Consider the following 26,996-nt stretch of genomic DNA (forward strand, 5'->3'; position numbering starts at 1 on the left):
TAATTTCATGGCTGCAATCACCATCAGCAGTGATTTTGGAGCCCAAAAAAATAAAGTCTGACACTGTTTCCGCTGTTTCCCCATCTATTTCCCATGAAGTGATGGGACGAGATGCCATGATCTTAGTTTTCTGAATGTTGAGCTTTAAGCCAACTTTTTCACTCTCCTCTTTCACTTTCATCAAGAGGCTTTTTAGTTCCTCTTCACTTTCTGCCATAAGGGTGGTGTCATCTGCATATCTGAGATTATTGATATTTCTCCCAGCAATCTTGATTCCAGCTTGTGTTTCTTCCACCCAGCGTTTCTCATGATGTACTCTGCATATAAGTTAAATAAGCAGGGTGACAATATACAGCCTTGACGTACTCCCTTTCCTATTTGGAACCAGTCTGTTGTTCCACGTCCAGTTCTAACTGTTGCTTCCTGACCTGCATACAGGTTTCTCAAGAGACAGGTCAGGTTGTCTGGTATTCCCATCTTTCAGAATTTTCCACAGTTTATTGTGATCCATACAGTCAAAGGCTTTGGCATAGTCAATAAAGCAGAAATAGATGTGTTTTGGGAACTCTCTTGCTTTTTCGATGATCCAGCGGATATTGGCAATTTGATCTCTGGTTCCTCTGCCTTTTCTAAAACCAGCTTGAACATCTGAAAGTTCACAGTTCATGTATTGTTGAAGCCTGGCTTGGAGAATTTTGAGCATTACTTTACTAGCGTGTAAGATGAGTCAATTGTGCGGTAGTCTGAGCATTCTTTGGCACTGCCTTTCTTTGGGATTGGAATGAAAACTGACCTTCTGCAGTCCTGTGGCCTCTGCTGAGTTTTCCAGATTTGCTGGCATATGAGTGCAGCACTTTCACAGCATCATCTTTCAGGATTTGAAATAGCTCAACTGGAATTCCATCACCTCCACTAGCTTTGTTCTTAGTGATGCTTTCTAAGGCCCACTTGACTTCACATTCCAGGATATCTGGCTCTAGGTGAGTGATCACACCACTGTGATTATCTGGGTCATGAAGATCTTTCTTGTACAGTTATTCTGTGTTTTCATGCCACCTCTTCTTAATATCTTCTGCTTCTGTTAGGTCCACACCATTTCTGTCCTTTATCGAGCCCATCTTTGCATGAAATGTTCTCTTGGTTTCTCTAATTTTCTTGATGAGATCTCTAGTCTTTCCCATTCTATTGTTTTCCTCTCTTTCTTTGCATTGATCGCTGAGGAAGGCTTTCTTATCTCTCCTTGCTATCAGTTTATTGAACAGTCTCAACTGGATGGGAAATGGATTTACTGTTTTCTCCAGTCACTACTCTTAAATATCTCCATCTCCTGGCCCTCATTTCAGGCAGATCCTGTAGCTTCCAGATTTTTACAAGTATGTGAAGGAACCCCATTGCATTCATGGTAACTACCATGCAGGGATTGAAGGGGTCTGGTCCAGTCTAAATCTCATGCAACCTCATCTCCAATCCCAAGCCTCTCTCCAAATACCCCAAATCGGGCTGCCAAGTGGTGGAAGAGATTGGCCAGTCCCTCTCCTTTCCTCCTTATCCTTGCCCTTCTACTTTTGGCTTTTTCAAGGTCTGGGTTGAGGAAGATAAAATGAAAGGAAAAGCATATTTTTTTTGTTTGCTTGAATTACTCTGCATGTTAGTTCTTCCATGGTTATTACTGGCTGGCCATCAGTGACCTCTTTGGGGCAGACATCCAAATAACTAGCACTTTTGTGAGGTTCACAGGAAGCTGCCTTAGAAATCCTGCAGCTCCTCAACACTGCACCGTCCCCAGACAAAAGTGACCCAGGTTTTGGCTTACCTCTTGAAATTTCCCCATCCCTAATGGTATATCTCCTTCCATCCTAACCTACCGCCGCAGTGTCCTCTTGCCCCAGCAAGGCACCTTTGGAACAAGTACTTTAAAGGTAGCTTCTACCTTTCACAGCATCCTCTTAAGCCATGGGAAACTCAAACATCCTTTCCATGCCAAATGATGACAAGGCAGGCTACTACTCGCTCATTTCACTCTGTCATTGGAGGTGTTCCATCTGCTGTCCTACCTTCAAAATTCCCCCAGGTAAGAAGTAGGTCCCAGTCTCCATTTCCATGTATACCTCAAACATCAAGCAGTACCTTGATCCCTCTCCCCCATCTCTAGCTGTCTCAGGGAAGGCATAAGGGCTTCCATGTTTGAGCCGCTCTCTCACAGAGGGGACAGCTGCCAATTTCCCCCTATTCTAGGGACACCCATATCTTCGTGTAGCTTCCTTGAACCCTCTCAGTTGGTTGAAAGAGCTGTTACCTTCTTTTACTGAAGTGAGTGGGGGAAACGCCATAGTCCTCCCTAGTTAAGCCAACAGCTCACTACCTCTATGTATTCCTTGCTTATCTCCATGGAATGGGGATGAGTTATGAGGTAATGAGGAAAAGGGTGATGACCCCAGGACAAGCCTGGTCACAGGTTAGTAAGTTCATGAAGTGTGCAATATCTCACAGCCCATATTATATTGGGTTGGCCAAAAAGTTCATTTGGATTTTTCCATAACATCTTATGGAAAAACCTCAACCAGTTTTTTTGGCCAACCCAGTATTTGTGCTAGGCATGGAATTAGGGCAACACAGCAAAATCCACAAGGAAAGTATTTGAAATGTTCTATAAAGGAAAAGGAAAAGGGAAGGAGGGCAGTTCTTCTCTGAGGTCATTGATACCATATAAAAGATGGGCCAAAAACTCCTATGGTATACAGGAATGAAAATGTCTGTGACCCCTACTTTATCAACAGCAAAATTCAGCCTACCGAGAACAAATATTTTGGAAAATAGCAGTAAGTTATTTTATCTTGATATTAAAAATGCAGATCCAATGAATAAATGATTAAAATTGCATTTGATAGACTGAGCATCCTTTATATGTTATTATAAGCATTCAATTAAGTACACTGTTGGGTCTGGAAATTTAGAAAAGGGTCAAGTCTTTAAATAGTTGTTTTTCTCTTCATTAAGTTAAATTAATATACGGGTTTTGGATTTCTTCCTCTGCCCCCAAGGCAAGAGTTCTTAATTATTAAGCAGTTTAATTTAGAGTTTATATTTTTACCACTTTAACTTTGCTGTTCTCTAGTTAATTGTGAAATTTCAAAACATTCATGGATAAGAATTTTCGTTAGGTTGACCAGATATCAAAATTATTTATAAGCAGCTTCTTACTTATGCAAGTTTATGTGTCCCTGCTAAGTTGTTTCAGTCATGTCCAACTCTGTGCAACCCTTTGGACTGTAGCCTGCCAAGCTTCTCTGTTCATGGGATTCTCTGTCCATGAGATTCTCCAGGCAAGAATGCTAGTGTGGGCTGCCATGCCCTCCCCAGGAGATCTTCCCCCAAAGGATCAGACCTGCATCTCTTACTAAGTTTCCTACACTGGTGGGTGGGTTCTTTACCACTAGCACCACCTGGGAAGCTCTAAACAAACTCCACATATTATACGCATACACACACACACACACACACACACACACACACACACACACACGGGGTGGTGGGGGGGGAGAAAGAGAGAGGCAAAGAGACAGAGTTGTTAAGCCAAATGCCATATGACCATATGTGACCATATCACTTTCCTTCTGGAAATTCTATTTTCCCATCTTTTCAACTTCTTACTCCCTAGAAATGCTTCTAACTATATCTTTATTTTGTTTTCAGCTAGGAACTAGATCAATGAGATTCAGAATGGGTTCTAGATGCCATTGTTTTTCTGTCAAGTAGCACTGAAAGAGGAGAGGTAAGTTTCCCTTGATATAATTTATTCTTTTGCAACACTCTCCTGCCCTTAAAGAGTATCTCTACCCCTGATCCCACCCACTCATCACTCCTATTTAATTTCTGGTACAAAATGTGGTCACAAGTATTCCTGCAGCTCAATATGAATCATATTTGAATTTTTCCGTGGAAACATGGGTTTAGTTCAGTGCTGTTGTGGCAACCAGAGACTAACGAGCCATTAGAGGTTTGGCCTAATGGATCCCACCACCTGCAGTTGTTTCTATAGGAAATCGTGTTCAGAGTTTTGAACAATGGACATGAAATGGTAAGTTAAAGATATCCTGAGGTTTTTACAAATAACAGTGATATCCAAGAGGGAAAAAGCTCCTTAAAAAGTTCAGCCTTTTCAAATGAATAATATTGCTCTCATGTCTCATAGAGAAGTATCTTCAGAATTTCCTACTTAATATAAAGCAGCAAACTTGCCCTTGAAATCCATTCTTGATCCCATCAAGAATAAGATCTTTGTTCATGTCTTCTCCACGATCTAATAAATTAATCTGTGCCAAACGTATGTTTTCTTAACATCCTTACTTTTTCCATCTCCTTAACATTTTCTGTTATATTTATGCCTCAAACTCAAAGGTTCTCATAACAAGTTAGTTAATAATGGAAGCACCCTCTTGTTGTCTCTACCCTCCAACTTGAATAACTTTAGTTACCCTTAACCCTGCTATGGGCTGATGTTACCTGGATTTTGTTGTTCAGTTGCTAAGTCATGTCCAGCTCTTTGCAACCCCGTGGACTGCAGCACACCAGGCTTCCCTGTCCTTCACCATCTCCCAGAGTCTGCTCAAACTCATGTCCTTTGAGTCAGTGATGCCATCCAACCACCTAATCCTCTGTCACCGCCTTCTCTTCCTGCCCTCAATCTTTTCCAGCATCAGGATCTTTTCCAATGAGTCGACTCTTCACATCAGGTAGCCAAAGTACTGGAGCTTCAGCATCAGTCCTTCCAGTGAATATTCAGGGTTGATTTCCTTTATGAGGGACTGGTTTGATCTCCTTGCTGTCCAAGGGACTCTCAAGAGTCTTATCCAGCACCACAGTTTGAAAGTTACCTGGATAGGGTTTCTTTTCTACAATTCACCAGCAGGTTGGCTGTGTCAGATGGAAGCCAAGTTTGAACCTGCCCTAAGATCTAGAAATCCAAGAGCTAAGAGCTTAGTTTCAGCATCCGTGGTTTCATGACAATTTGGGGAGGAATGTTAGAGGTTCCTGAAGTTTCAACAGACTGATTAGAAATTTCTTGTAAACTCTTGAACAAAAGACATTTTCTTACAAGTTTTGTTTCTTATCAAAGCAATACATATATATAGTCCAAGATGATGCTACTTTTATCAGATTTGTTAAAACAAATAATGTCACGGTATCCCCAACTCCTCATTTCCTCATCCATTAAGTGATCACTTTTAACTTTTTTAGTGCTTTTGGTATTTACCCCTAAAACATGCTTGAATTGCTATTTCTAGATTTTTTTTTCAGTCCTAGGCATTGTCTACTAACTACAGAAGACAAAGAGTTAGCTCTTTTTTTCTCCTTCTAGCTCCCAAATGGCAGCGTACTCCCCATGCCCCAGAAGTGCTAAAAACAAATTTTGATTAGATATTCAGTAGCTATATTATCATACCTATGTATGTAATGCAGGACTAAACCATTTAATACACTATGATGGAAATTTCTCCCCTGCTCAATATTTTGATTATCCTGAAGCTAATAATTATTTGGATTATTTTTCCCATTTGCTTAACTTTCTACTGGAGTGGCCAAAAAGTTCATTTTGGCTTTTCCGTAATATCTTCTGAACTTTTTGGCCAACCCAATATATGCTTATCACTAAGTAACCTCAAAGCCTTCCCAAACCTGTCCAAATATTCTCTCACTGCTTTTATTTACATTAGTTAGTCTATCATCTTCATCTTCTTAAAGAAATCTCTCACTAAAATTCTGACTTTTTCCAACTTCTATGAGTTACACTTTTTGCCTAATAGTTTTCATTTACTATCAAATGAAGGGAGCATGTTCCTCTCCTGAGTTGACTCTCCTGTTTCTTAGATACAATGGCTCTTTTTTTCTTGGTTTGCTCCTTTGTTTTAAAGGAGTACATCTTTGAGCAGCCTCCCAAGAAAAGGTACACTGGAGTCAATGTTTTCAGACGGTTCTTATACGTCACTGGTAATTAATCTGTCCTTATACTTCACTGGAATTTGGCTGAGCATAGATTTCTAGGTAGGAAGTGATTTTCGCATAGAATGTAGAAGATAAATTGCTCCACTGTTCTTTATCAGCGTTGTTTTTCTGCAATCTACAGCCATTCTAATTCCTGTTCCTTTTTATACAATAGGTTCCCGCCTCTGTCTGGAAGCTTGTGTCGTCTTCTCTTTTTTCCTAGTGTTCTGAAATATTATGACGGATCTTAGTAGAGATCAATTTTTAATAGTTGCAGACTCCTCCCGCTGACTCCTTGATCTTATATGCCTGCTCCCTCTCCACACAGATATAATGCTGTAGGTTTATTCCTTGGAGGGGGTAGGACAAGGTGGGGGAAGGAGGGGGTCTGTGTATTGTGGGCCGTCTTTGGCCTAGTATATGCCTAGTCATCTTTTAATCTCAACTCAAGTGTCTTCCCCTTTGAGAATATCCCTGGTTCAACCAACCTGAGTCAATCACTCCCTTTTTTTTTGTGCCACTGCTGTGTCTCATATTTATCTCTGTTGTGGACTTTGTAGCACTTTATTGCATTGTCGGTCTCATTTTCAAAAATCAAAGTCAAGGATAATGTTCTATTTCATGATGAAATATTCTTCTGATCCACAGAAGGAAGTAAATTGACTTCTTCTATTATGCTAAGGACTTTATATACGCTCATTAAACCCTTAAAATCCGATGAGAAATGCATTATAATGTCTATTTATAGCTGAGGAAACCAGACCTTGGAGAGGTTAAGTTTCTTCTGCAGAGGTGGGATATGACCCCAAACCTACCTGTCTCCCAGGTGAGCAGCCTCTCCTCTTCAATTCTAAATGAATCCGTGTGTCCATCCTCCTGTGTGTTCCTCCCCACACCTCCTGGAGTGGTTTTCTAGGGCTGCTGTGAAAAAACTGCAACAAATCTGTGACTGATAACAACGGAAATTCATTCTCTCCTGGTTCTGGGTGCTAGAAGTCTAGAATCAAAGTGTCCCGCCACAGGCTCTAGAGACAATCTGCTTCCTCCTGCTTCTGGCGGGTGGCTGGCAGTATTGCTCATGGCTGTGTCACTTGAAGCTCTGCCCCGTTTTCACATGTCCTTCTCTTCTCTCAGTATCTCCCTTATGTACCTCTTTTTCTTTTAATGAGATCTTTATTTTATTTATTTTTCCCTTTTTTGGCCATGCCACATGGCATGTGGAATCTTAGTTCCCTGACCAGGGATCGAACCCATGCCTCTTGCAGTGGAAGCATGGAGTATTAACCACTGCACTGCCAGGAAAGTCCCTCTTATATATCTCTTATAAAGACACTTGTTGTCAGATTTAAAACCCTCCAGATAATCTAGGATGATCTCATCTTGAAATTCTTAATTACATCTGCAAAGATCCTTTTTTTCTAAATAAGGTCACGTTCACAGGTTCCATTATGTGGGGACCATCATTCCATCCAGCATATCTCCACCCTCTTTCACCCTTGGAAAAGAAACAGCATTGTTTGAAAGAAAGACCTTGACTCTGAAACGGACTCGCATTGGAATTCTAGCTCTGCCTCCTACTGGCTGTGTGATGTTTGATCAGTACCTGAAAACCATCAGCCTGTCCCTCTTCTTTAAAAGGGAAATATTTGTTTCATAGACTGATTTGGGGATTAAATGAAGTAAATCACCCAACACATAGTGGACAGGAGTCATGGCTCATTCTCTCAACACCTTTATAAATAACGCCTCTCTAAGGCCAAATCACAAGCTGAGTGATACATACTAGATTTTATTAAAAGTCACTGAAAACAAAAGTTCAGATTTTAAAACCAGGCATTGTTTGAACTCTGCACTTTTTGCTCTGAGTTAGTTTCTGTTTTCAATTTCCTGGGATCTGGTTCTGATCTTACTATAGGTAAAAGTTTCATGGCCTCATCATCAAGATATGAGTTTTTAAATATTTTTGCATTTTTCTCAAAACTAACAAATGTTTAAGAGATGTGTATTATGTGCCAGTTTATGAGTCTCAAAAAAGGTGTCAGTTTATAGAGATACCTCATTTTTTTTAAATCCAAAATAACATTGTTTAACTTGGCCACCAACTCTTTACCATATTTGATACTAGATTACTTTTGACTATTTCCAAGACTGGAATTTATCCTCAAGGAATGAATGTTTGCTACTCCTGAATACATTTTTTTAATGTGATAAGCAGCATAGATGGGTGGAAAGAACAACAGAACATAAATCAGAAGAACTTGCTTCAAAATTCAGTGTGTTATTACCAACTATGTGACCTAAGGGAAGTCATATAATCTCTCTGAGCCCATTTTTTTCTTCTACAAAGAGTGATGCAGATACGTACCTTGTTAACTTTTAGAGCTGCTGTTAACACATGCTCCATGGAAAAAACATACAAACTCTGAACTGGGCTAGAAATACAAAGTTGAATGTGAGGAATATAGACCCTCACCCTCCCTAGTCCTAGTGGACAGCATCAAAATAAAATTATACCCGTGAAAGCGTTTTAACAATGCTAAAGTAATGTGCATTACTGGACCCCTCATATCCCTATCAATGATGCTCATCCTAGAATCATGGGATGATACAGAATCCAATCTTAATCCAATCCAATCTTATGATTGATCATGGGAGTGGACAATAAAACAACACCTGCCCAGACTAAAGGGGAAAGCTCCTAAAAGTTAGCAAGGGCTAAATCTCACAGTGTATCACAACAACTTTCAAAATTCTCTTCCACTACAATTTATTCCCCTATTACTTGCCCTATGGAACCCTTAAAAATTCTTATCATAGTGTTTAAGGGACCATCTAGAGCAGTGATCCCCAGCCTTTCTGGCACCAGGGACCCATTTTGTAGAAGACAACTTTTCCGCAAACAAGCAGTGGGGGTGGGGGTAGGGGTGGTTTCAGGATGATCCAAGCACGTTACATTTGTTGTGCACTCTATTTCTGTTATTATTACATCAGCTCCACCTCAGATCATCAGGCATTAGATCCTGGAGGCTGGGGACTCTTGCTCTAGAGAATCAGACTGAATATGCTGCCCTCCTCCCAGGCCAGAGCTGTCTGGTGGTGTGGTGAGCTCCTGCAGCCCACACTGCTGGCCCAATGGTGTATGAAACCCTCCAGGTCCCAATACTGTCTTGTGTATGTTTATTACCAGAATGTCCTCTGTATCAGCCTGCATTAATACTATAAATAGATCACACCATCTCACATAGCCATTAAAGGAGAGATAAAGAAGGCCAACTGTAACCTTGCTATTAGCACAAAGGCAAACTATAATGCATGTTAAACACAGGATACTAAATGTTAAAGAGTGTTATTAAATCCAAATAAGACACTGCTCAGAGGACTGAAAAGAGAGAGGAATGCAAACCAACCAAGGGGGCAGATTTGAGATCATGCCCTGCTAACCTCTACTATATTTGTTCCACTTTAAGTCTCATCTCTGCTGGCTCAGACAGTAAAGAATATGCCTGCAATGCAGCAGACCCAGGTTCGATCCCTGGGTTAAGAAGATCCCCTGGAGAAGGGAATGGCTACCTACGCCAGTATTCTTAATTTGGAGAATCCCATGGACAGAGGAGCCTGGTAGGCTACAGTCCATAGGGTCTCTAACAGTTGGACATGACTGAGTGATTAACACTAAGTCTCTTCAAGCCCGTGAAAATATAAAGCATAGTCAACGTATCCTGAGCAAGACTCACTTGGCACATGGATGACTCCCCTCCCCAGCCTTCCTTATGGTCAGGAGCAGCCCGTGATGAGTTTCTGGTCAGTGGAATGTGAACAGAAGTTATGTACATAATCTCCAGGTCATCGGAAGATGACCCTTGCACATCTTGTGGGAAAGGAGGAGTCCCATCATACTGATCAAGTTAACCAAAGGAAGAGGGGCACTTGACTTATTTGTTTACCCATTCAATACCATCATGAAAGTGAAAGTGGCTCAGTCATGTCTGACTCTTTGCGACCCCATGGACTATACAGTCCATGGAATTCTGCTGGCCAGAATACTGGAGTGGGTAGCCTTTCCCTTCTCTAGGGATCTCCTCAACCCAAGGATCGAACCCAGGTCTCCCACATTGCCAGCAGATTCTTTACCAGCTGAGCCAATAGGGAATACTATCATGGGAGCATGCAAAAATCTTTCACAATGTTGAGACTTCATACACTTTGGGAGTTAAGACCCTCTAAATAATAGCTTCTAACAGAAATTCTTTAAAAAAAAAAAAATAGAGCATGTGTTTGGAAGATACTGTGAGCTATACTGGTGTCACTGAAGTTCTTAGGAGGACATAGAGTGTTAGTTATGAGCGTGGGCTTTGCAGTCAGACAGACCTGAGTTTGAGCTCACGTTAGCCACCAACTAGATTCATGCTGTTTATTGGGTTTCTCTAAGTTTTTAGGATGACACTAAAAAAGTCTCAGTACTTTTTTAATGTACAATACCGGGATATTAGTAGGGGTCTATTTCATAGTATTGCTGTTTTTCATAGTACCTGGCACACAGTAAGTGTTCAAGAAAAGTTGTCTATAATTAATAAGTGTATCTAGTGCCATGTAATTTTAAAAATTAAACTGTTGATAGTCATTAGTGCTGTTATGAAGTCATTCAGGTTTTCCTTCCAGGCAAAGGGTGGGGTTATACCTCCCTTCCCACCTTTTAGAGTTATGTGTACTCACATGTTTAATTTTTACCAGTGAAATATGAGTGGAAGAGACATGGATCACTTCCAGGTGGAAGTTTTAAGAGTCAGCATTTAAAATACTATCTCTTTTTTTCTGCCACACTGGCAATGATCCAGCTAGTGGCTCCTCTGTCAGCTTGGGTCCTAGAGCCAACCTATGATGTAGTGTGGCCACGAAATAAATCCTGGTTATTTTAAGCAACTAGAGATGTTGGAGTTTATTTATTAATAGCCCCCTCTGACCTACACAGGAACAAATATTCATACGGGTAAGTTAGTTTTAAAAATAGTTTCATTGTTTTATAGCAACGTCTCATAATAATAGCTGACAATTGCAAAGGGCTCACGATATTTCAGGAACCACTGTATGCTTTACATGTGTTAACTCATCCATCCATTTCCACAATAACCCCATGAGATGCCTGCAGAGTTCTTATCCTGAATGAGCAGGAGCAGAGAAGTTAAGTAGTTTTCTCAAGGTGTCTAGTGTGGTAGAAACCAGTTTCAAACCAGCCCACCTAACTCTCAATGCTATGCCACTCATCTCTGCATTCTGTTACTTCCTGCAGGGAATGCTGGAGTGTAGCTCCCAGGGAGCCTGCTTCAGGACCAAGGCTCTGGTCTCATCAGTTGTCAGAAGCCCTGACTGCTGGTGGGCTGACTCCCTGAACACCATGGAAATCTTCCTCAGGCAGAGGTCTGCTTCCCCAGCTTCAGCCCTTCTCTGAAGGACTAGCTGCCTCTGCATTGATGTTCAAGTTTTTCCTTTGCCTTTTTCTCCTTTCTTTACTTCCACTCTTCCCCAAAGCATTCCCAAATAAATTTCCTTCATGTAAATCTCATCATTTCCGAGTATGTTTCCCAGGGAACCAGAACAACAGTACCTCCCTGTTTAGCCCCACAAGTGTCCTGAAACATACATGGACTACATATTAACTCCATGCACAATTAATTGCCAAACGACTGTCACAGTCCATGTGAGTTCAGGGAAAATAAAGATCATCAGGCTGTCTGGAGAAAACTCAAATGATGAAACTTCTCAGGAGTTAATGGAGATATAGACTCTTCTACTTTCTCTATTGAATTCAGGACACTTCATTTCTCAGAAATGTCACCTGTAGTTATCTAGATCCAGAAAAATGTCAAAAAAAGAACCACATATTTGTATATAACAAATGATAGTTGATCTGTATTATGACATTTATTTGTACTTGTAAGTAGAAATGGGAAATTGTCTCAAGGTTACATAACTCACGAGCTGATGTTCTTCATCTCTTTCATGAAGATAGATGTCTCAGAAGGCTAGAAGTCATGGATCTCTATTGCACCAGATATTACATATCACTGTGTTCTACTTATACATGAGAATACTATTGAAAACTGATGTCTTAAATTGATTTTGATTTCTAAGAAATGATGAGGAGAACCTGAGATTTACTTTATAATCCATCCTCTCTCTGGTACATCTTAGCTTATGTGGCATCGAATTCCACTAAAATTTAAAGAGAGCCAAAGTATTACTTGTGATGTTATTTATTCTTTTACCATAATTGAGTATTTCTCACAATTTCAGCTCTATCCCATTAGCAGTTGTCCATATTTACATGTTGTAAAACTTGAAATACACAAGAAGTTCACAGGTGTGGTAACAAAACAGGCCAAATTATAAAACCAAAAGAGACTAAATGCATCTGTGTAATTTAAATGTTAGTTGCTCAGTCGTGTCCGACTCTTACCATCTCATGGATTGTAGCCCACCATTTTCCCCTTCAATGGGATTCCCCAGGCAAGAATACTGGAAGGGGTCTCCATTCTCTTCTCCAGGGGATCTTCCCAACCCAGGGATTGAACCTGGGACTCCTGCATTGTAGGTGGATCCTTTACTGTCTGAGCCACCAGGGAAGCCCATCTATGTAATTTAAGATAAACATTATTACCTATTTTCCTTGGTATAAGCATATCTTGTGCATTGTACATTCTGCTTATATATCTTCACTACATATTAATATAGGTCAATAGCTAATGTTATATAGAATTCAGGACAAATTAGATTATTATATTTCCTTCTTTATGGATTATCTTGGTTGGCTCAGGCTGCTATAACAAATACCACAAACTAGGTGGCTTAAACAGAAATTTATTGCTTACAGTTCTGGAGGCCAGAAGTCAAAGATCAGGGTGCCAATATGGCTGGGTTCTAGGGAGAGCCTTCTTTCTGGTTTGCAGACATCCATTTTCTCCTTGGACCCTTATATGGTGGAGAAAGAGAGAAATAATATTAAAAACAAACTCTTTGATATATCTTCTAAAAAAGTGTTAATCCCACCATGAGGGCTTTACCCTCACAATATAATTATTGGTTTGGTCAGAGTTTGTTCAGATTTTTCTGTAACTTGGAAAAACCCATACAAACTTTTTGGCCAACCCAATACTGTCTAAAGAATCCATCTCCAAATATCATTACACTGGTATTAGGGCTTCAAAATAGGAATTTAGGAGTGGACACAAATATTCAGTTCTTATTTTTCAACTAACCAAAAAGGTAGGATTTTAAGAATAAAAACTTAAAATTGAGTAGCTTATATTATCTACAGAATTTTAAAACTGTTTAAATCATTGTGGAGTTTGTGTTTACAAAACATGTAGCAAAGCCCTTTGTAACCATCAGTTCAAAATGTAAGTAAGAATCCTATTCCTTACTGGCTACTCTAATTTTATTGAATGTACACTAAATTATGTTAATATTTCAGTGGGGATATACTAATACTTTTGCAGTCATACTACTAACCATTAAACAACTGCTTTATTTTCACAGAATTACAGATAGGAATAGAAAATATGTACCCTTTAAAGTGTTAATATAGGTTAATGAGAGGAGTAACTCCTTGGAGTAACCAAGGAAAGAATAGCCAGAAAGAGTGGAAATGTTAAATTATGAGATATTTTCAGCGAAATATGATCTTTGAAAAAGTTTCAAGTGACTGAGACAATTCAAACTAATCAAAGAACTATCATAATAGTGGTGCATAGGGGATTTGGCTTAATGCCTAGAGAAGAATTATCCAAAATTAGCATATCAATTATTTGCAGGTAAACAGTTGCTTTTTTCTCCAGCTTGAGGGTGTTCAAAAATAAGTTTGTTTACTGAAATAATTTATAAATTTCCCCCCAGCAACCTTGTGAATTAACTTGGACATATTAAAGCAAAGTTTGCTACATAATTCCCTCCAAAGTGCTATACCTTCCATCTAGCTTAAGACCCAGTTCTGAATATCTGTGGTGTCAACTGCGAGTCTTCCACATCATGTTCGTTATATGTCTCTCAGATATGTATGCTTTTTCATTCATTAAATGCTGCTTCTATCAAAATAAATGTTGGCATTAAAATACCTCAACATCAATATCAAAATATTTAATTTAAAACATGGTTTGAAAAGGCCAACTGTCTAAATATAGTAAGATATTTCCCTAATTATACCATGGCCCATCAGACCCCTCTGTCTATGGAATTCTCCAGAAAAGAATACTAGAATGGGTAACCATTCTCTCCTCCAGGGGATCTTCCCCACCCAGAGATCAAAGCTCAGTCTCCTGCATTGCAGGCAGATTCTATACTGACTGAGCCACTAGGGAAGCTCAGACTATACTTTATGTCTTATGAATAATTAGTTGATTCAGTCTTGGCATTGATGAGATAGGCTTGTTCAGATGCCGTGTGGACTCCTAAGAGGGAGAGCATCTCAAAAATTTCCTTGACTCTCAACCAGGCACATTGACAACAGTCACCGAGACAGAATGACGGAAAGTAAGAATAGTAATCATGACCATAGAAAACATTTTTGATTAAGAGGATATTTTATACAGAAGCATGATTTCTCTTTTCAAAAGAATTACAAAATAGCTTCTTCTCGAAATAGTTATTGACAGTATTAAATTTCATTAAATTTTTTTCAAATAATTATGAATTCTCAGTAAAAATAAACAAATCTTAAAGATTTTATTGCAGTACATAGTTAAAAAAAAGGCAATCATCAGCTGGGTATATCTTACTTCATATGAATAAGTAACTACATAATTTTTTTCTATTTTGTGGGGAGGACTGCACACACAGCCTGTGGAATCTTAGTTCTGTGACCAGGGATCGAACCCATCCCCCCGCAGTGGATGCACAGATTCTTAATCATTGGACTACCAGAGGATTCCCTACATAACTATTACAGAGGATGACATGGCATGTTGGTTCTGAACTTGGGCTCAGGAGCCAGAGTACCGTAGGTTAAAGCTTGACTTCATCATTTCCTATCTGTGTGATGTTGCCATTAGGTAAACAAGCCACTAACCTAACTTTCTGTGGCTCAGTTTCCTCACCTAATAAATGAGATGATCATAATTATACCTACTTCACAGTAAAGCGTCTGCGTACAATGCGGGAGACCCAGGTTCGATCCCTGGGTCAGGAAGATCCTCTGGAGAAGGAAAGGGCAACCCACTCCAGTACTCTTGCCTGGAAAATCCCATGGATGGAGGAGCGTCATAGGCTACAGTCCATGAGGTCACAAAGAGTCGGACACGACTGAGCGACTTCACTTCACTTCATTTTCATAAAGTCATGAAGATTAAATGTGTTAATACATATAAAGCAATTAGAACAGTGCTTAGCACGTGGTAATTACTCAAAAAGCCATAGCTACCCAGTTTTGCTGGTTAGTTTTTCCATGCAGAAGTTGACTTATAAATTCTCCCAATTTTGTGTCCTAGTTTAGATATTCACGTAATTCATCATGTGTATGTGTAAAGTTTTTAAAGCTTCCTGCGCTGAAAAATGTATATGTAACATCTGGACATCAAAAAAAAAAAAAAAAAGTGAGGTTTGTTAAAAAGCTTCCTATTATAAAGAATTGTGACCTACTTACATTTGGTCTGTGAATAGCCCAGGCTTTCATACCTGAAGTTTAGAACATAAGAAACACCACACTGAGTTGCACCCCCAGCTTCAGCTGCTGTCATTCTCTGTCTGATAATGTTATCTAGAAGTAGGGCCCAGGGATAATATGGCTGCCCTCCATAAAACCAAACTAAAGCATTCAAGAATGTACACCAACAACCTTGACTACTTTCCCTGGGACCCATGAGGCATCTATCATTCATTAATTTATGCTAGTCCTTCATGTACCATTTTTAATCAATTTCCATCTAGGAGGATGGCAAGCGAAATACATGTCTACATTCTTTTTATATTTATTCTGAAAATTGTACTTCTAATCTTCACTAAAAGATTTTGTCCTAGAATTCCACAAATAAGGAAATAAATGTTAAAGTGATAAGAAAAGTCATATACATAGCATATGAGTTGAAAACCATTCTGGACATTTTGAACTTAATTCCTAGAGAAATTTAGTAATGTGATAAAGCTTGGAAGGGTGGGGTTCTTTTTCTGAAAACCCAATTATGATCCTGATTCTCCTTATTCAGATAAATGAACTCTTCACTTGGCCATGAAAATGCTAAAATTCTTGCAGTTCATTATTATAGAAGCAATGGATGCTTCCTGAGCACAGTTTCTTACTTTATTTGCTACAAATCATCTATTTGTACATCAATATATACTGATTAGTTTTATGTTTTTGCCCTTGAGAAATGTTTTATAATTAAGTGTATAAAATTACTTCTAAATTTTACTTCCTTAAGGTATATGATAATTGTATGCATAAATTTGAATTTTAAAGACTTACTTTCATTTAACAGGGGTTCAAGTATTCCTGTAAGTATACAATGTTGGGAGATATTAAGTGTTCAATACCTAGAGCTGCACTTTATACAGTAATGGAGGAGAGTTGATAATATATGTCCCTTAAATTTGGGGCTGCCCAGGTGGCACTAGTAGTCAAGAACCAACCTGCTAATGCAGGAGACAAAAGAGACCTGGGATCAGTACCTGGGTAGGGAAGATCCCCTGGAGGAGGGCATGGCAACCAATTCCAGTATTCTTGCCTGGAAAATTCCATGGACAGAGGAGTCTGGTGAGCTACAGTTCATAGGGTCGCAGAGTCGGGCATGACTGAAGTGACTTAACATGCATGCACGCATGTCCCTTAAATTTCAAGGTATGCTTTTCTTTTATATTTGCAATATTCCTTTTTATATAAAATAAAATAAGCCATCCATCATCCACTGTTTTTGCTTAAATGCACAAATTGAATAAATAGAGTTTAATAAATATTATTTAGGAAGAGCATTAGTCAGTCAGTTCAGTCACTCAGTCATGTCCCACTCTTTGCGACCCCATGGACTGCAGCACGCCAGGCTTCCCTGTCCATCACCAACTCCCGGAGCCTACTCAAGCTCATGTACATTGAGTCAGTGATGCCATCCAACCAATTCATCCACTGTCATCCCCTTCACCTCCTGCCTTCAATCTGTCCCAGCATTAGGGTCTTTTCAAATGAGTCAGCTCTTCGCATGAGGTGGCCAAAGTACTGGAGTTTCAGCTTCAGCATCAGTCCTTCCAATGAAAATTCTGGAGTGATTTCCTTTAGGATGGACTGGTTGGATCTCCTTGCAGTCCAAAGGACGCTCAAGAGTCTTCTCCAACACCACACTTCAAAAGCATCAATTCTTCGGCGCTCAGCTTTCTTTACAGTCCAACTCTCACATCCGTACATAACTACTGAAAAAACAATAGCTTTGACTAGACGGACCTTTGTTGACAAAGTTATGCCTCTGCTTTCTAATATGCTATCTAGGTTGGTCATAACTTTTCTTCCAAGGAGCAAGCGTCTTTTAATTTCATGGCTACAGTCACCATCTGCAGTGATTTTGGAGTCCAAAAGGATAAAGTCTGTCACTGTTCCCATTGTTTCCCCATCGATTTGCCATTAAGTTGGAGAAGGAAATGGCAACACACTCCAGTATTCTTGCCTGGAGAATTCCATGGACAGAGGAGCCTGGAGGGCTACAGTCGATGGGTTCACAAGAGTCAGACACAACTGAACAACTAAACCTAAACCTTGCCATGAAGTGATGGGACCAGATGCCATGATCTGAGTTTTCTGAATGTTGAGTGTTAAGCTGGTTTCTTCACTCTCCTCTTTCACTCTCATCAAGAGGCTCTTTAGTTCTTTGCTTTCTGCCATAAGAGTGGTGTCATCTGCATATATGAGGTGATTGATATTTCTCCTGGCAATCATGATTCCAGCTTGTGCTTCATCCAGTCCAGCATTTCACATGATGTACTCTGCATATAGCTTAAATAAGCAGGGTGACAATATACAGCCTTGATGTACTCCTTTCCCTATTTGAAACCAGTCTGTTGTCCCATGTCCAGTTCTAACTGTTGCTTCTTGACCTGCATACAGATTTCTCAGGAGGCGGGTTAGGTGGTCTGGTATTCCCATCTCTTGAAGAAGTTTCCACAGTTTGTTGTGATCCACACAGTCAAACGCTTTGGCATAGTCAATAAAGCAGAAATAGATGTTGTTCTGGAACTCTCTTGTTTTTTTGATGATCCAGCGGGTGTTGGCAATTTGATCTCTGGTTCCTCTGCCTTTTCTTAATCCAGCTTGAACATCTGGAAGTTCATGGTTCACATAGTATTGAAGCCTGGCTTGGAGAATTTTGAGCATCACTTTACTAGTGTGTGAGGTGAGTGCAATTATGCGGTACTTTGAGCATTCTTTGGCATTGCCTTTCTTTGGGTTTGGGATGAAAACTGACCTTTTCCAGTCCTGTGGCCACTGCTGAGTTTTCCTGATTTGCTGGCATATTGAGTGCAGCACTTTCACAGCATCATCTTTTAGGATTTGAAATAGCTCAACTGGAATTCCATCACCTCCACTAGCTTTGTTCATAGTGATGCTTCCTAAGGCCCACTTGACTTCGCATTCCAGGATGTCTGGCTCTAGGCGAGTGATCACATCATGATCATCTGGATATTGAAGATCTTTTTTGTATAGTTCTTCTGTGTATTCTTGCCATCTCTTCTTAATATCTTCTGCTTCTGTTAGGTCCGTACCATTTCTGTCCTTTATTGTCCCAAGCCCATGAAAAGCATTATGAGGTCCTAAATTTTTTTTCCAAAATCTTGTTCTATAGATCATGTGACAAAAGTTATGGCCCTGCAATTATACCCCTAGGAATTTACCCAAAAGAATTGAAAATATATGTTCCCACAAAGGTTTGCAAATGATTACTCATGACAGCATTATTTTTATTAAATACAAAGTATAAACAACCCAATGTCCATCAACTAGTGAATGGTCAAACAAATTGGAATCTATTCATACAAGAGAGCATGTTATTCAGCTATAAAGAGGGACGAAGTGGTGTTATTGCTACAACATGGATGAGCCTCAAAAATACCATGCTTGGTCAAGAGAGCCATGTGGGAAAGACCATATATTGCATGATTCCATCTACAAGAAATGCACAGAAAAGGGAAATCTGTGAGACAGAAATTGGCAATGAAGATAAATGTATTATATATAATTATCTTAGAAATTTGCCTTTTTTTAAAAAAATGCGTAGTATTAGTAAAATTATAAATAATAATATAGATGCTATGGTAATGATACCTATATACTTATACTTTCAGTATTTTATTATTCATGTCTTTTTATACTGCCGGAGGAAAAATGTTTTAATTAAACAATTTCCTACAACAATTGGGAGGATGCCACAACATCAAGTATGATTTAAATCTACATACTACAGCATTAAACAGGGATGACTTTAGCATGATTTTTTTTTTCTGTTAACTATTAAACTAAATTGCTTCTTAGTGTCCTTTCTAATGGCAAAAATATTAAATACCATGGGATAAATTTTGCTGGAGTTTGGTTTTAAAGCTTATTTGCCAACCTTAAATAATAAGGGTGTCCAGTGCTGCATTCTAATTGCTCTACATGTATCAGCTCATTTAATCCTCACAACAACCAGAAAAGGGACAGGCTAGTTAATTGCCATTTTCCAGACGAGATTACCACTTACAGAGAGAGTGAGGAACTTGGCTCAGTTTCACACCACTAGTAAGGGACAGAGCTTGGATTCCAACCCAGGCATTCATTCCAAAGTCCATGCTCTTGTCCATGACACAGCTGTCTCTTAATGGAGCTTTGTAAGGACATATTGGGCTTCCCAGGTAGCTCAGTTGTAAAGAATCTACCTGCCAACACAGGAAACATAAGAGATACAGGTTCGATCCCTGGGTGGGAAGATTCCCTAGAGAAAGAAATGACAATCCACTCCAGTATTCTTGCCTGGGAAATCCCATGGACAGAGGGACCTGGTAAGCTACAGTCCATGCAGTCTCAAAGAGTCAGACACGACTTAATGACTAAAGAACAACAATGAGGACGTACTAATACCTGACTTACATTAAGAAGATGAAAACTGCTCTAAATATTCAAAGAGTTTTCTATTAACAAGTCAGTTTTTAATGAATGAGTGGACCAGGGAACAACTGCTGTTATTTACTTAAATAAGCCAGAAAAACAATATAAAGTATTATGCACTTATGTTGCAGGCATTGAGAAAGGTTGCTTCAATTGAGACTCATAAGTGGCTATCCTAGAGGAGACTTTATTAAGGAAAAATAATGGCTAAGATGTGTTTGCTTTTGGGAAGAGGAGAGAATCCTTCCACATAATAAGAAAAGGTAATTGTCTAGTTTTAAGAATTTTTAATACCAGGACTTAACTTAAAGAGGTTCAAAGAAATAGACAACTGTAAACTTACATTTAAAAGCTGGACATTTTAAATTACATTTCTTAAATGGGATTTTATTATTTGAATTTAAGAGTAAAATAAAAATTTTCTTAAACTTGTTATGTTCTCCTCATTTCTATCAATAACCTCAACAGAAAAACAAAGATTATGTGGAAGCAATGCAAACGACAGATAGACACACACACACACACACGAAGTATCCTATGCGGGAAAAGCTTTCCTTCTGTAGAAATAAGCACAGGATTTGGCACAAGCTGGATCTGGGTTCAAACCATGACTTTATTGATAGTTTATTTGGCCTTGTTCAAACTCCAGCATCATTGAATCTCAGGTCCAATTCACACCTCCTTCACACTGTTGTTCTGAAGATTAAGGGAAACAATGTATGATAAGTGACTTTGCTAAGAAATTTGAGCAGCAAATGTTAGTTGCCCCTTCTTTCCTCCTGGAGTAGAATGGGGAGCCCAGAGATGTCTGTGATTCTTTCCTTAATCTTTCTTCCATGGTTGTAATGACATATAACCTGATAATATCTAAGGAAGCACTTTTAGCTCCTAGGAGAAAAAGTATTAAATGTGTGGCACATTTGTATTATTTTTCCTTTCATCTCTATTTTTTCCCTTTCCTCTCTCTTTCTTTCTTTCCTCTCTATTTTTTTTCAAAAAATTTCTTTGATCAAGCTCATTGCAAAACAGTATCATAAATTTCGTAGTAATCCTAAACCCCGCTTTGAAAACATTATGCCTCATTTCACAGGCTAGATACCAATTTTAAAAAAACCTGAAATTCACAAACGTGGGCGAATATGAATCCAAAAATGTGTGTAATGTATGATCACTATCTGTGGTATTCATTTATGCCAGACTACTGAATTGCACATTCCAAATGTGAGTTACAGCCTTCCTCTGAAACATCCACAGAAAGGATGCTGACACCTCCTGGCCTCTATTGGCTTGGGTCTGGGCTGTGCTCTGCCAAGAGAAGCTGCTGTAGAGGCTGCTTTTGTGGACATTTTAAAACCTCCACACTTTGTCTTGGCCAAAAATTTTGATCTAAATGTGCCAAATGAAATGGTCCAAAAATTCCAGAAAATTCAGTAAATACAACACACTCAAAAGAGTTCACAGATGTTAAATATCAACTATAAAATAAGTGTAGCTCTTACTAACACTTTTAGCTGAACAAAGAATTCTAGTTAAAATTTCAACAGACCACTGATTGTAAGGCTCTTTGTGACCCCATGGACTGTAGCCCACCAGGCTCCTGTGTTCATGGGATTCTCCACGCAAGAATACTGGAGTGGGTTGCCATTTCCTTCTCCAGGGGATCTTCCCCACCCAGAGACTGAACCCTGCTCTCTTGCATTTCAGGCAGATTCTTTACCATCTGAGCCACCAGGGAAGTCCTATTAATTACAATACATGCAAATAAAGTAATATTTTGTGCTATTTAAAAGAGTTAGAAATGTAAAAGTTAACAAAGACGTATCTTCAAGATATGCTAATGAAAAAGGAAGTTCCAGTGAATATAATACACGTCTATAAATTTTCCAAAAGTTAGACACAGACAGATATATAAACTGAAAGGGAGAATTTTATATTGTTTGAAATTTTACTTTATGCCAATATTTTTAAATAAAACAAAATTTTTTCAGAACTGAACTATTAGAGTTGCAGATATTGTAACACGATAAATCAAATGGGATTTCTTATACTGACAACTAAAAGTAATGAGAAATTGGATAACTTGTGAACATTATTGATTTAGTAATTTTCAAAAGGGATTTGTATACTTAACAGAAGTTACGGCCCTTTTGTAACTGCCAAAGAAAGAAAGAAATACCAAGAGTTTAGATTTAAATTATATAATTCTCATATTTGTTATCAAACTCAGTTCAGTTCATTCAGTCGTATCCAACTCTTTGCAACCCCATGCACTGCAGGGCGCCAGGCCTCCCTCCCTATCCATTACCAACTCCCGGAGTTTACCCAAACTCATGTCCATTGAGTTGGTGATGCCATCCAACCATCTCATCCTCTGTTGTCCCCTTCTCCTCCCGCCTTCAATCGTTCCCAGCATCAGGATCTTTTCAAATGAGTCAGTTCCTCACATTAGGTGGCCAAAGTATTGGAGTTTCAGCTTCAACATCAGTCCTTCCAATGAATATTCAGAACTGATTTCCTTTAGGATGGACTGGTTTGATCTCCTTGCAGTCCAAAGGACTCTCAAGAGTCTTCTCTAACACCACAGTTCAAAAGCATCAATTCTTCAGTGCTCAGCTTTCTTTATAGTCCAACTCTCACATCCATACATGACTACTGGAAAAACCAAACTACCCAGGAATAAATTTAAAATTTTCAATTTTACATATTTAATATTTTCCAGAAGTGAAAAGCTTAAATATTTTCATTGACTTTACAGTGTAAACAAAATTGCCTTGACACTTCAAAAAAAGGTTAAAATGTTCTACTTTCTCTTCTTCTGAGGAGAAAGAACCCTTCCCATATCACTAGAAACAGTGAACAATGATCAATTAGAAGCTTCCAGATCTTTAGAAAAGATCTACTGATAATGAACACAGAAAAATTTTAAATAAAGATAACTATATAGTTGATTATAAGAAGCTTCAAGATTTCCATGTTCATTGCATTCATCTCCTTTAGATCATACCTTTAATTTATGTATTCATTCATTCACTCATGTTTAACAAAAAGTGAACTAAATAGAGTACCTGACCTCTGGTGAGAGAGAAAATAAACATATCTAAACTAAAGCCAGAGACCAAGAAGTGATGTCCAAAAATTTTAAAGATTGCAATATATGCAAATAACAAACCACTGTGTTGTACACTTGAAACTATGTTATATGCTAACTATATCTTGATTAAAAATATCCAAAAATAGAAGAGTAAGGGAACTGCTTCTACTTCTAGTAAGAGGGGACCAAATTCACCCTTCAACCTCCGACTTGAAATAACAATAACAAAAATATATGGAACAATGGTTTTCAAGATATTGGACATCAAGCAAAAAAAGACAGTGATTTTAGAGAGATAAAAAGTAAATCAGGTAATTCATTTGATTGTCCCAGATTTATTTCCTTAAGGGAAGGGAATTTCCAGGCCGCAGAACAGAGAAGAGGAACCCAAACAGAGCCTGGTGGACAACCTGTGTAGAGACGGAACTGAGACTCTGGGGATATTAAAGTGGCTCGAGTAGAAGGGTACTGGAGAAGAAAATGCTGAAGGTCCGGAAAGGATGCTCCTTAAGTACAGAATAGTACAAGAGAGGAAACTCCAGAGCTCAGAGAAAGTAGGACTCATAAAGGAAAAAAAGTTGATAAAGAATACTTTGTCAAAACTAACAACTTCTGCTCATAAAGAAAATAAATAAATGAGATGGTAAGCCACAGACTGGGAGAAAATAATTGCAAAGCATAAATCTCATAAGGATCTATATCTTTACATATAAAGAACTCCCTAAACTCAACAATAAGAAAACACAATCCTAGTAAAAATTGCAAAACATTTGAATGAAAACTTTTCAAAAGAAGATGTATGAATGTCTAGTAAAATCATGAATTTACTCAGTATCATCATTCATTAAGGAAATGCAAATTAAAGCCACTACAAATGACTAAAATTTAAAAGACCAACAATACCAAGTGCTGGCGAAGAGTGGAAGATTTGGAACTTTCGTACACTACTGGTGGTAATGTAAGATGGTACAACCAGTTTGGCAAATACTGTTGCAATTTTTTTAAAGTATATATATATGGTTTATTCATATTGATGTTTGGCAAAAACCAATGCAATTCAGTTTAGCAATTATCCTTCAATTTAAAAAATAAATAATTTTTTAAAAAGCTATATTATATATATATATGTGTGTGTACACACATACATACTAGCCATTCCATTCCCAGTATTCACCCAAGAGAGAAGGAAAAGCATATGTCAGTACAAAGACTTGCACAAGAATCTTTACCACAGCTTTATTCATAACCTCCCGAAACTGAAAAGAACCCAAATGTCCATCAAATCGTGAATATAAATCATGTTGACATATAACCATGTAATAAAAAGGAATAAACTACTAATACATGCAGCATGCTGCTGCTGCTGCTAAGTCACGTCAGTCATGTCCGACTCTGTGCGACCCCATAGACGGCAGCCCACCAGGCTCCCCCATCCCTGGGATTCTCCAGGCAAGAACACTGGAGTGGGTTGCCATTTCCTTCTCCAGTGCATGAAAGTGAAAAGTGAAAGTGAAGTCGCTCAGTCGTGTTGACTCTTTACGACCCCATGGGCTGCAGCCCACCAGGCTCCTCCGTCCATGGGGTTTTCCAGGCAAGAGTACTGGAGTGGGTCACCAGTGCCTTCTCCGACATGCAGCACGGATGAATCTCAAAAAAAATTTATGAGACATAAGAAATGTTAGCCACAAAAGGCTAATGTAAAACTAATGTAAAATTCTAGAAAAGGTGAAAGTATAGTCACAGAAAACAGATCAGTAATTACCAGGATCCAGGTAGTGGTGTGATATTAATTGAAAGTGAGCATGAAGGAAATTGGAATGGGGGAGGGCAGTGGATGGAAATATTATACAGGGAATATGGCCAATACTTTATAATAATCATACATGAGTATAATCTTTAAGATTATGAATCACTATGTTGTACACCTGAAACTTATATTATAAGATTATAAATCAACTACACATCAACTTCTAAAAGAGCAGAAGTCAGAGAAAAAGGCAAAAAACTGTTCTACATCATCATTTTGGCAGTGGTTACATGACCATGTATACATTTGTCAAAATTCATCAAATTGTACATTTTAAATTGTTTAGTTTCATTTCAAATACATTATGTCTCACTGAAGCTGATAATTCTTAAAAAATGATTATTAGAAACTTCCCAAAGATATGATGCTATTGATTCACTGCTGCTGCTGCTGCTAAGTTGCTTCAATCGTGTCTGACTCTGTGCGACCCCATAGACAGCAGCCCACCAGGCTTCCCCCGTCCCTGGGATTCTCCAGGCAAGAACACTGGAGTGGGTTGCCATTGCCTTCTCCAATTGATTCACTAGAAAAATACAAATAAATTTCTCTGTAACTATGTAACTGAAATGGTTGTCTTCATAAATATAGCTGATATGTGGTTGGAAGAGTAAATACCCACCCAGGCAAGAGTTACACACCAGCTCCAGAATTTCCTTTGGTAGCCTCACCTGGTTTTATGATTGCGTTTTAAACTGTGTTACACACACAAAACCTTTATCGATAGTTTTTAATTACTATCCTTCCACAAATAGTTCCTGCCATTAGGAACGTAGAAAATATTTCTGCAAATCTTTATTAATGTCCATGAAGCCTTGACAAGGCTACCATCCTCCCTTAAAAGAGTCCTTTAGATCCAGGGAATGGTCTATTACCTTAGAATCTGGACATTTAAGACCTTCTCAGAGAAAACAGTTTTGTTAAAACTTTGTGTAACTAGAATTTCATACCTATAATACGAGGAGGTGGGGGAGTCATGTTCCTTAATGTTATCTTATAGCACCTCCTGGTGTTTTAGATAACTGAAGGCTTAAATCTTGGATGGCCAGTCTTTATTTTTCCCTCAAGCCAGAGAAATTAGAATGATTCTTAATGATGAAAAGTGAGACTATAAGTAAATTTATACATTATATACAACGAAATGAATTGAAGGATTCTTGGTGTGGAACTGCCACTTGTTTTTCACAATAAATAAAAATAATGCCTACTTACAGGATAGTCTAAACATTAAAAAAGAAAACAGCAGGAGATACACTGGAATTTTAAAGCAAAGGGTTTCTTCTTAGCCAGCCAGCCATCTCTAACCCCACATAGAACGCTCTTCATGGGAAGAACTTCTGCACTAGTCAGGGTTTGTCTCAGTCAGGTTCTGGGCATCTTTTAGGCACAGAAAAGGGTCAGGACCAGTCTCATCAGTACGTAGGTTAGAACATCTTGAGGCTGAAGAAATGCTTTGCCAGGAAAAGAACATGGCAAATTCAGACAACCTTACTTACTGATGAGAAGTTAAACTCAATGTCTCTTTCCTCATGCCTGCACACTGACCATTGCATTTTCCCTGACTTATGTAACCAGCCAAAGTAAGAGATGGGGAGAGAAAAAAAGAAACAACTCACTAGCACATTTTCCTGCATCTGGGTGATTTTGAAATAATTTGGAGCTATGAGGAGGTTGGAGAGATGAAAGCTAAAACATCCCAAGACTATCTGTGGATATCATTTAAGCATGTTAGCCTGCACTCCAATTCCATAGGTAATTCAGAGAGTCAGCCAGAGTTCCTGTCTTCTGTATGAAAATTGAACAAGCCAGATCAAAACAGGAAGGAAACATTCATCATTAAGATACCTACACACAAACAACAATATAGCTGATTTCTCACTAACATCATCCCTCTAATGGGTAGATGTCTTGGTATAAATGCAATGATAAGCTTGAAATTTGGAAATTAATAAATTGGTTAAAGTGATCCTTTACTTAAGTCTTCTTCAGTTTCTGCTGTTTGTGTTTTATTA

General features: G+C 38.6%; 1 protein-coding gene across 4 annotated transcripts in view; it reads right to left on the bottom strand.

Annotated features, from left to right (window-relative positions):
• Window positions 1-12,821: 12,821 nt before the first annotated feature.
• LOC145518681 (uncharacterized) overlaps window positions 12,822-26,996 on the bottom strand; it is a 188,955-nt gene continuing 174,780 nt past the window's right edge. For all 4 annotated transcript variants that reach the window (XR_014063139.1, XR_014063137.1, XR_014063143.1 and 1 more), the window contains one exon: window positions 12,822-12,948. The gene's annotated coding sequence lies outside the window, so the exon portion shown is untranslated. The remainder of the gene's footprint in view (window positions 12,949-26,996) is intronic.

The sequence above is a fragment of the Giraffa tippelskirchi genome, chromosome 8 (genome assembly GCF_054371585.1).
Source record: "Giraffa tippelskirchi isolate mGirTip1 chromosome 8, T2T-mGirTip1v1.2.pri, whole genome shotgun sequence".
Lineage (NCBI taxonomy): Eukaryota > Metazoa > Chordata > Mammalia > Artiodactyla > Giraffidae > Giraffa > Giraffa tippelskirchi.